The sequence below is a fragment of the Cygnus olor genome, chromosome 11 (genome assembly GCF_009769625.2).
Source record: "Cygnus olor isolate bCygOlo1 chromosome 11, bCygOlo1.pri.v2, whole genome shotgun sequence".
NCBI lineage: Eukaryota > Metazoa > Chordata > Aves > Anseriformes > Anatidae > Cygnus > Cygnus olor.
Window position 1 is genome coordinate 19,935,518 of NC_049179.1, and position 11,717 is coordinate 19,947,234.

The following is an 11,717-nucleotide window of genomic DNA, read 5'->3' on the forward strand; positions in this document are numbered from 1 at the left end:
GGCTCTGCGGCCAGGCCCAAGAAGCTGTCTGTGCTGTGGTGCTCCTTGCATGGCTCCGTCCCCTGCATCCAGAGGGATTTCGGATGTATTACTGTCAGACACAGCCAGCAGGAGTGAATGGGAGCTGAGGTTGTATCCTAAATCTCCTACCTCCGATTCGGCCAGGGTATCTCCGAGCTTTGAAGCAAGTAATCGCGTGTCCCCCGGTGCCTTTCTGCTACTGCAGGTTGTTCAAAGACCTGAAGCAGTCATATATGATCACACTGAAATTGTTCATTCAGCTCGTAGGCTTCAGCAAACTAGCAACTACTTGGTGTGATGTAAAACATGGAAGTTATTAAAGTGAAATAACATCTTTCCATTCAAAAATTTACTAACCATATGGGAAGTTTCCAGGGGTAACTCATACATATCAGTGTAGTGTTTGCCAGTAAGAGTGTTGCAGACATTTGTAGGACAGTACAGCAGCTCCCCTGCACTGTCTCGCAGGGAAAGGTTTTCCTTGTGTTCTTTACAAGCACTTGACACTGAGAACAGTGTGCTCACAGCACCAATTACATGTTAATATAGGTTAATAGAAGTTCATGTGTCTGAGTCTTGAAATGCTTAGCGCTCCGTTCTGCGTTGCTTGACAGCTTTATTACTGCACATACGAGGAGAAGCGAGTTCAATATGCTGAGCACTATCAAAAGATTTTTCTTTATGGTCTTAAGAGGGCTTATCTGTAATTCCTGGCTGCACAATCTTTGAAAACTATAATGTTACAGACAGGGATTTTTTTACACATGGTTTATTTTTAAAAAAAGGCGTTCTGAAGTAGAACGGGGTCATTGTTAACTCCTTTTTCCCCCTAAGCTCTTTTGGTGCAGATTTGCACCGTTGCTCTGTTTTGTCAATCTTTGGCAATTTCAGTAAATTATTCAGTTTGAAAAATTGCCTCAAGAGTACCAAGAGTTGAACTATTTCATTGTGACATTTCCCAAAGGAAGCTGCAGTTTGCAGAAGAACTTTTGCCTTCACCTGGAAAGGTTGATGCTCATTTTTGAAAATGACGCTGTCTTTCCAGAAAGAGATCGTGCGTTGCAAAGCAGATTTCTGATCTCAGGATTTCTGATCTCAGAATTTTTTGGAAAGCCTCCCCCATCACCCTTTTTTTTTTTTTTTTAATTTTCTTTGAAAAAATAAAGTGCTTGGCTCTTCACAGGAATTTCTCTTTTTTCCCATTCCTCTTCTTGTCCGCTTTGGTTTCTCCCTTTGACCTCCAGCAGTTGCTGTTAGCACGCAGTGATGCCCAGCAGTTCGCGCTGCAGCCCCGTGCCTTGTGTCCCCACGTGTCCTGCCGGTGCTGCCCAGAGGTCCCGGTGGGGCTCACTGCGACAGTCAGACCATCAGGCTGGGCTGGCCCATCCCAGGGGCTTTTTCACTCACAAGACCAGGCAAACAATCCACATTAGATGTAAGAACTTGTTGGATGCACACAAGTTTTTTAACAGGTAAGGTGTATCTGCCCTGGCTGCAATAGTAGGACAACTTGTCCCTGTTTTACTCCCGCGGCTACATCCATATCAAAATATAAATATTTTGTACATGTTATCAATTATCTGCGGCACTATTCTGCTCTTGAGCTGTATCGTGAACCTCAGCACCACTTTTTTGTGCTTTTACAGCTCTACTCAGATTTCATCCCTAGAAGAACAAAGAGCGAATGTTATGTGTAACCGCAGAAATATCCAAGTAGAACAGGAAACCCATTTAACTGAGTACTGATACAACTGGGATGTATAAAGAAGGTACATCTGTAAATGTATTTTTGGGTAGCCGAGTTTCTATTAACAGACACTAGAAATTTTTAGAGATCACTGTGGGCAACTTGGTTCTGGGTCATCTGGAAGAAGGTGGCTCGAGAGTTCTGTGTTCTCACCTTCTGAAAGCTTTAAAACCCTTTAAGGCATCCAGCAGAGCACCCGGTAACTGCAGCATTTGGAGTCGAGCAGTTGCTGCGTTGGGTATGGTTTTACAAAACGGCTGCACTGCCCCAGGTGAGAGCTGCTCCTAAGAGGGGTGGGATGAGCAGGAGGAACGAGGGGTTGCAAAAACGACTGCAGATTTGTACGCCTAACCTAGCTGCAAGAAATGTTTTAGGTTATTTTATTGTCAGTGGGGAAGAATGCATTTCTGCTTCACACAAAGTACAGATGGAGTTCAGCTCGTAGACAGAGGAGGAGGAATTATTTGAGCCAGGAATTACGTAGAAACTTTTTCAGAGTTTCTGTTCACACACAGTTAAAAAACCTCTGTCAGGCAGTGGCTCCCGCTGGGAGCTTCACGCTGCGGAGAGGGGGCAGCGGGAGGAAGATGGTGGGGGGAACAGACTGTTCTGCTGCTCTTTGTTTCTGCCGACCAACAAAGTGCAGCATGACCTTAAGTATATGAACTGGGCAGCTTCTACATCTTTTGCAAATTACGGAGCTGAAGTATGGAGCCCTTTGTGCATTCAGCTCTTCTGGGATCTGACGAACTGAAGAGCTCTGTATGGAGAGGTGCTGAGCGCGTCGTCTCCTTCCAAGTCCAGGGTCTGCATGAATCTCAGCCATATTCCAAGTTCATCATAGCCTTGGAATACATCTAAATCTTTCAGAAGTAGGCCTCAACTTCTTGTTTTCGTCCTCTTTCAAAAGCACACCATTGGTTCTTACCGAGCTCAGGCTTGGAGCCAATAAATCTGGTCTTTCTATGCCACGAGCACGCCACACTTCTGAGATACGATGTTCCCAGGAATGGTAGCAGACTTTACAGAATTAAAACCCTCTGGTTATTTTCTTTTTATTTATGCTCCCATGTTAACAAATGCCTTGTTTGATTACCTTTAAATGTTGTGTTTCTGGAATGAAAATAGAATATTGGCTTTTCACTCTGGCTTCTAATTCAGTGCGTCTTATTATTGGAGCTTAGGAGAAAGCTGAGAGGATTTCTTTTTTTTTTATACAAAGGCTAGATTGTTTAAAGACCATTGTAAAACCAAGTGTTTAAATACTGACCATTTTAACTTACTTCCAGTACTCTGCAGTACTTGGTAGACAGTTTCAATCTTTTTCTATGACTCCTTAAAAAGTCCTTAGCTGATGGAAAAGTTTTGTGTCAAAATCTTGGCTAGCTGTTAGAAGGCTGTACAAGACCCTGGTGAAAATACCTTGCATTTGGGGATTTTGTTCACTTATGATGGTGCTTTTTAGCTAGACTGGCCTTTCTGATGATGAAAGGCAAAAGAAAGTTATAGACAATTTATTTGCCACAAAGCTGTGCAGAAATAGAATTTAGAATTTGGATATATTTTGTTTAATGCCTATTTTATCTGGCTAATACAGAGGACGTGGGGAAGAGGAATAGATGACAAGCATTTGTATGAAATGCTCTGAAAAGTGCCTTGGATTTGAATATTTCTCTAACCTCTTGGGAAATTCCATGGCTGGCATTTTCTTCAAATACAGCTGGTTCTGTTCGTGCTTCCCATTTGAGGAACTGTGATGGTTTTAGTTAACCTGAAGGGGTCCTAATTTGGCACCTGAATTCCTCTTTTCTCTTGCCCCAGAAAATTGCTCTGAGCTCTTCTGGAGTTGTCTATAACATCGCTCATAGGGCTGGGTCTAGTAGGCTTTTTTCAACTTACCTTTCTTGAACTGTACAAAGGAGGAAATTCAGATTTTTGATAAAGTCTAGTTATTAGCATTTTACTTTTGCTTACCTGTTTTAAGTGGAGTTCTTTCTGAATTGGGATTTGCATGATTATTTTGAGAAAATTTTGAGTTTTTGCATTTGTATCTGCTTCCAGACCTTCAATATGTCCTAAAAATTAAGGATTTTTTTTAATAAGTATTTTGATAGTTATTTGAAAAACCTGAAACAAGGAATGAATGGGAACAAATTACAAGTATACATCAGATGGGATAAAACTGGTAGTTTTTCATGTGTGCTGAAAAGAGTTAGAAACCTCAGAAAAAAATGTCCAAAATTTTTAATTGGTAACTACAATGTTCATCTCTACTTTACTGATAATTAGTGCCTGAATTTGTCAGTTCACATTGCAGAGCTGCAGCTTCTTAGATCTGAAACACTTTCTGTTTTCTGTCCAGTTGGTTTCCTGTAAAGTGCTGAATTATTCTAGCTTTTATGGGTCATTGTTAAAAATGGCAGGAAGGGTCATTGTTAAAAATGTTTTCAGAACTTTGATAACCCGTTTATCAACTGATTCACATGTTTAATCAGTTAATAGGTTTTCCTTTTCAGTGCATGGGAATTTCTTTGTTTATCTTAACTGAGTAACTGTTTCTACAGTGGAAAGAACTGTAGTTGACTGATAATCTTTCCAAATATGCGGAGTTTGCCCTTATGATGCAAGTTATATGGCTGTATTCATAAGGCTCTATTCATAGGGAACAGCTCGCCAGAATCGAGCGCAAGCGTCTGCCTGTGAATGAAACCCCCAAATGCCCCGGTAGCTTGGGAATACAAAGCACGGAGCTGCAGTGATTAGGCAGCGTATGATAAGGCTTTTAAAGGCACGTGGGTATTTAAGAAAGATAGGTGGGTGCTTTTGAGAATGTTGCTGGGTTTGTAAGTGCCAAACATGTACGATTCCTCCAGTACCTGGTCAAGAATTCACTGAAAGGATAATTTCTCACCAAAAACGCTGAACCCAAGTATGGGAATTCAGCGTAGGCTGCTATTAGACAGCCTACTACTGGATCATCATCTCTTCATCAGAGCACACAAGCCCAGGGCCACCTCTCTCCGTACGAAGCCCAGTATGCCCTTTGCCTTCTTCTTTGAGAGCACACTCTTGGCTCATATACAGCTTGCAGACAGTTGTGTTTTTTTCCCCTTTTTTTCTGCCATTCCCATTGTAATAAAGCCAGTCTGCTCCTGTGTTTATAAACAAACTTCAGGCCAAGTAGAATTGTAAACTTTATTTTGCTTTTTTGAAATAAATTCAATGATGGTGTTTGCTTTCTATGTACAGAGCAACTTGGCATTAAATAATACGCAATAATAAAGTTGCAAAATTTAAGTTTACATAGCATTTATCTGCCTTGAAATTGCAGACGCTTTGAGAGCCCTGCAACACTCACTTGGGCTGGTAACAGAACCATGCTCCTACAATCACAGCGGCTTCTGAGAATTGGCATCACATTTGCACATGTGAGAAAGAGTTAGCAGCTTGTTTTATGTGATCTGGTTTCTTTCTAGCTATGTTCATTCCAGTTCCTGTGTGACGGAAATGTGTTTAGATGAACACAAGTCCGAAGTGAGAACCCAGGCTGTGCTGGAAACCCAGACACAGGAGTTTCGTTGGTGTGCTTCGGACTGGGGAAGACATAAACATATTAGTACAAAGTCAGCCCAGTTTGACAGGCTTGGTTTCAGGCGCTGGGGCTCAGATCTAAACTATAAAGGTGTTTCTAACTCCTTCTGACGGGTGGCACAGAAGTGCGATGGAGTATATTCTGTCCTGATGAGAGACCACTGGGGACCGCTGCTGGAGAGGCTTGGTTGGATAAAAGCAGCTGGGAGTGGTTATGGACCATGAAAAATGTGTATCCGGAGCCTGGAGCTTCAGGTTTGTATTAAACCTGTGCAGGGCTTTGGTGCCATCAGAAAGGATCCAGTGCTTTTTCAGCTGAAGTGATGGAGAATGAATGAGGAGGAGGCTGCAGGGTGGTTATTTTTTCTTGTGGCCACTAAAAAGCTGGAGATATAGGAGAGAAGCAATGGGATCCCGTGCACGTGGGCGAGAAGAAAGCAGAAGTTTGGGTTAAGCCATCTGTAAAAGTTTGTTGAGTCAGCCACTGTTTAATGTATCATTAATTCAATGTTTTATTTGATAAAGCAAAACTTCCTGAGACTTCAGCAGGCACAAGGCTTTAGGAAGCGTTGCTTTGTGTCTGCTACTGCAAACTGGGTTAAATGTGTTTCTTTGTTTCATCCTTCTGAGATAACGTGCAGCCAGCAAACCTGTGAAATATTTCGCTCACTTCCAGAAGATCCCCCTGCCCTCTCCAAGCCTGGTGCTCCATGATAACAGAGCTGGAAAACAACTGTCCTAACTGTGTGTAATGAAAACCAACGGGACCGGGACTGCTGGTGGTGTTCGAGTATTTTTCCAGTTTAAAAAAACATTTGTCAGAAAACAAAGATCTTTATTTTACAAATACTGTTGTGAAATACAGCGAAGATAAATGTAGTGTGGTGTTTGAAGCCTTTTTTGGCTGTTTTTGTTGTCGTCAACTTTCTGTCCTGTTCTACTAAAAATTCTCTTTGTTGAGAGGCAGAAGCGAGTAAGATCTTCTGACGTGTTCCTGCAGCCTTTTGAAATTTAAAACCAATTCATTAGGTACAATGCAAGTGTAGAGTGCTGGCAATTATTAGGATTTCAACAGCAAATATTGCAGCCCATGAAACGTTAGACTTATTTCCTTCTTGTTTAAACCATCGTAATGCGTTTCGCCCCAGCTAAATGTGCTCCTGAGCCTTTATGTCAAAGTGAATCATGATCTAATGCTCGCCAGATTAAACCTAAATGCTGCAGTATTTCCCTTCTCATTCTGGCTCTTCCTACTATGATACTATTATTTGTCTAGTCAGTTATGTGCAAGTGTGGATGAGGAGATGTCATTTATGTATGGATGCAGACACACGCGGCGGTGTCGCTGAAGGAAGCCGAGCTCCGGTTGTGCTCGGCGGAGCCTGCACTTCCCCGCAGTCTTCCCTTTTCCCCGTGCATAAAGAAAAAGCCGAGCTGATAATTAGGTAGAAAGCATAATAAGATCCATGTCTGGAAGGCCGGCGTGGCCCAGAAGACTTTTATTTGGGTGAATTTCTGGGACGAACACGAAGGATCCTGGCTACTTAATTGCTCGCTCGGCTGCGCCCCGAGAAGATTTGGGTTAATGACCGGCGGGCCCGAGGCCGCCTGCTCAGTGTGGCGGGCCCTGAGTGGAAGAGACAAGCGTGGCCGGGCCCTCAGGAGCCACCGCCGCCGGCGGCCACCTGCGCTGCGGGGTTATTAGAACATTTCACGTCAAAGCGTTCGTGGCGTTGGAGCAACAGGCCCAATTAACGGGCCTGAGAGCCCCTCTCCAGCCAGCCATCACTAACACTCCAGATAAAATTTGACATCTTTTCCATCCCCCCCGTCCCCTCCGCGGAACTCTAATTAATTTCAGTGGGTTTACCAAGGGACCATGGCACTGCTGAAAAGGCAGAGGACTTTGCTTGGGTAATCAGCTTAAATACCTGTCCGTTTCCTGCTCCAGACTTCCCATTTGGGAGACATAAATACTGTTTTTATTTTTAAATCTTTTTTTTTTTTTTATCTCCAATTTCCTCCGGTTTTTCTGATGTGCCTTGTATGAGGTTCCATTTCAAAGGGCAGGATGGCGAGGCCTGTAAACTGGATGCAGACGGGAGCTTTTAAGGCCGACGCTGAGTGCCTGTACTGGAGGCAGGGGTAATGAGGGGTTTCACAGGGAAAAGGTACATCTTCCCTGACAGTCACAAACGGTGATAATTAGGAAGGAATGCGCAGTTTCAGTTATTTTTATGCTTAAACACCGTTGCTTAAATCGGCATTTCACATCTCCTGCTGTAGCAGCAGATCAGTGATTTGAGGTTAAAAAGGTAAGTTTGTTGAATACAGTTTTGTAACTATATTCATCTGAAGGCATGCCAAGGACTCAGTCGGTTGTAAGATCAGCTTTGAAATGCTGCAATTACGAGACCATGTATGGACAGAAACTATTACAGAAGGCTCTGGGAATTAAATATGAATATATAGCACAGCTCCTGCCAGTATTGAGTTTATTTCTGTCAGCACTCAAGAGAATCGCTATCAAGTGGAAGGGTGCTTCACGGGGTAAGGCCTTAGGCCTTTATTCAGGTGAAAGGTGTTTAATTTGGGGAGTGTGACTAACCTGCAGAAATATTCCCATGTTTCAAATTACGTGTGCACTCAACGTTTTTTCTTGGATTCACCAAGAGTTTTTGCCCATCATATCCCCCTTCTTTAAGTGACGGGGAAATTCTGTTTTCTGGAACAACAGCTTAGGATCAGAGGTATATCCTGCTTTTAAGAGTGGTTGGTTTGTTGGTTTTCTGGTTTGGTTTGGTTTGGTTTTGTATATGGCCAGTATTTCTCTAAACATTCTCTCTTTTTCTTACAGAGCAGTAGCAGTTGTCCAAGAAAAGAAACCAAACTGCCTTCCAGCCACAGCAGCTTACCATGGCTGACACGGCGAGCCTTGGAACATGATGACCTCTGTAGACGGCAGCCAGCAGCAAAAACCTGGCTGGACCTGCAGAGATACAGCACAATGAAGGTGAGTATAGCATCCTCTTCCCAGCTGGTAATTTCTCAGAAATTCCTCCCCAGCCATTTTAGGAATCTGTCTAACACTGCTGTGTGTTTTCATTCAGGGGCTGTTAAGTGATGCTGTGCAGGATTCAGAAAATTGTTCTTGGGCACTGTGGAGGTTTCTAGCAGCAGGTAGATGTCGCATGAAAGGAGAGGTTCATCATCTCCTTAAAGCCCAAGTAAGGATCTGTGTGGCTATTCTGGGTTTCACATGTCTCCATCTGGAGCCTGCAGGTGTTTATGTGTAGCTTCATACAGTGTGTGGTTGTCAATCCGTGTTCAGCACCTAACAGAAATCTACCAAGTATTCAGAAGCTACTTGGATATGAAGAAGAAGTGGTCTGTAGGAGGACCACACTTTTTGGGCCACCACTATAAAAGGTCAATTTTTGTTTCAAAAGCAACTATTAATCATATCAGTTGGTTGGAAATAGGATTGGGCTCCAAATCCGGAGTTCCCTAGGTGTTTTGTAATCACAGTGTCTGGACTCAGCTCAGCTCCTAGAAAGACATTAAAACAAATTGACAGACATTTGCAAGAATACTGCATACAGTATTTCCAAAACTGAGCTTAGGTAGCAAAATGCAGCCACATTTTCTTAAACATTAACGTGTTAACAGTAATTGTTGAAATGTGATTTTTTCTGGGGGAAGGTATTATAATCTTTACCTCATGACAGCAATAAAAGCCAGTATCCATTTCCATCTATCCCAACTGGAAATGGATAATACCTTTCCCTGACGGGTCTAGCGGGAAAGACGTACTCTGTTCATGGGTGTTTGGTAATTGAACAATTGCTTTTTTGTATTTTAATGATGTCAGTTTACACATTTGCTAACATTTCTTTTTAAATGTCATCCTACAGTGCTGCTATTTCTCCACTGCTGTTTTTCTAGCGTTGTTCAATGATGAATCATGAAAGTTAACTTTATATATATGTAATGCTTTATATATATACATATATATTTATATAAAAATCTGGGTGGTGGCAGGGAGAGACTTATTCTGTCAGCCTCATCTTTTGTTTTGATCTAGTTGCTATAGAAATACTAAGATCAATTTTGACAGAATAAAATACTACAAATTACATTGTCGGATTACCTCATTACAGAGGGCTGGCACTTCGGATTGCAACATTGCTGAAACGAAAAGCGTGAACACTACAGGAATTTCTGCTCTATGGAAAAATGTTATTTTTGGATTCTTCAGGAAGGCGTGCATATAAAACCACCGGTTCCCTGGTGAGTGACTAGTCCTTGAGACCAGAGAACTTTCGTCTTAATTTTTGGTTGTGGTAGATGATGTCATAGTTGGACATACATTTACATTAAGCTGCAACTGGCATCTCAGTGACAAAGACCTTCATGTTTTTCTATTAAACACTTAGGCAACGAATTTCTTACAGCAAGACTGATGAAATGAGTCTTGTTTCTTCCTTTTTTTTGGTAATCTACTATCTGTGTGTCTTTGTATTGATATTTCTAACATTGTTTTAGTAATTTGCCCTCCCTGATTGCATATACCTTAAAGTCTCAAAGCTGGCAAATGTTAGGAACAACTGCACTTTAGTTTATTAGCAGTAAAGGGCATGCTTTTAGAACAGCAGATTTGGGATGTAATCTTGCTTGCAATGGGAGATATCGGTGTCTTGTCCGTGCTGCATGGAGATGACCGTGAAATCTCAAGTTTCTGTGGTTTTCCTTTCCATGCTGATGTAACTTACACATGTTCACATGCGGATATGGGACTTGTTTGAAGAAGTTTTGCAGTTTGAATCAGGGAAGTGTCTTGTGCTCTAACTGCTGGTCGAACTTTATAGCTGTGTTAGTAAAAGACACCTTTAGTGCTAGTTTTTATTTAGGAACGTCAGTATTACTTGTACACAGGGAGACAATCTGTGTGACTTGGCAAATGGTTTAATCGTTCTGTTTTTCTTCTAGTCAAGAATATTACTCTTGCTATATCTAATCTAGAGTTGTAAATTGCAGCAGAGGTACAAATCCAAAACAAACATTTTGAAGAATTTTGAATGGAGTAGAGCCCCAATTTCCATTTCAGTGCTCTCTCTGTTGTCCGATTTGTTAAACTCAAGTGGTCCCATGTGCGAGTAGCATGACTGCCAGAAGTGCTCTCCAGCCATCTGCTTTTTTGGTAAGTTTTTGATTATTTCTTTGTCCATTTTTCTGTCCAAAATTAGAACTGGCAACTCAATTGGTTGGTTAATATTGTATTTTTTATAATTTAACATTTCCAGCTTATGGCTGGGAAATGGCAGCACGGTAATAAAAAGCACAAGAAATAAACTTTCCTACTGAAGTCTGACTGTGCTATGGCAAAACTTTTGTACCATGTTGTTGCAGCAATTGAACAGAAAGAGTTTGACTGTTTGTGGGTAACGTCAAGCTGGAAGAAACAGACATAGCAGGCTGCATTAGCTTGATGAGCTGTCTTGAAAATGTCGTGAAGAACTGCCAGGCACTGGTAGAGGCATTTGCAATAGAGGTGAACGTAGAAGTTAGTGCTGCATTTAAATCAGAGCCAAACCACGCAGTAGAAGAACAAAAGTTAACAAGCTGGGGGGCTTCAGCAGCTTCCAAAGACAGAGTTCTCTCAACTGGTAGCTGAAAGAAACTGGCTGTCCGTGTAGGTCTGCTGGGGAGGCTGCATGCTTTATGGCTCTACAGAAACTGGTTCACAGCCCTCTGGGAGAGGCTCTGATCCGTATGCTGCAACTGGGTGGTGCACGTTGCCGGATTGCCTCAATGGAAGCTTTGCTAGGGTCCTGCATTACTGGTCCTCCTCGTCCAGGTTATCGGAAGGAGCCACCGAGTCTTTCTGAGGCCGTGGTTCATCTGGGCTGCCGTGAGAGTTTGACACACATCAATGGCGGAGGGAAAGTAGGCTTTAAAGGGGAAGCCTGGAGGACTCCTGAGTGCCGGTGTGTGCGATGGGCAGAGTCCTGCTGTGTGTGTACAGCCTCAGGTTTCCAGCTTCAGTTCACCAACGGCATCAGTTGATGCAAACAGAAAAGTTCTGGACATTTGATGAAGAAGTACTCCTGGACAAGTGAATGCTGCAAGACCCTATGTCGTTGCCCATGTATTTAGCTACCTAATGCAGGTGAGGTGCTTTTAGATCTGAGTGGGCTGGGTCTGTCCTTCTAGATGGAATCCAGAGAGGATAGTAACACATATGCCCTATAATGCAGACTGCATTGGTATAGAAGAATTTATTATCTGTTGATTTGTTGTTTTGTTTTGTTTTGTTTTTTCCTTTTTAAATTAAATGCATCAGAATTTTGGTCCAGTC

The 11,717-nt window shown here is 42.4% G+C and overlaps 1 protein-coding gene across 4 annotated transcripts in view; it reads left to right on the forward strand.

Moving 5' to 3' along the window:
- The window catches only part of ZWILCH (zwilch kinetochore protein), a 75,582-nt gene extending 65,763 nt beyond the window's left edge, over nucleotides 1-9,819 (forward strand). For 2 of the 4 annotated variants that reach the window (XR_005823463.1, XR_005823461.1), the window contains 2 exons: nucleotides 8,217-8,372; nucleotides 9,520-9,649. The gene's annotated coding sequence lies outside the window, so the exon portion shown is untranslated. Of the gene's footprint in view, nucleotides 1-8,216; nucleotides 8,373-8,469; nucleotides 8,587-9,519 lie in introns of all 4 variants that reach the window. The other 2 variants (XR_005823460.1, XR_005823462.1) reach the window with 2 other exon arrangements.
- Nucleotides 9,820-11,717: the final 1,898 nt, after the last annotated feature.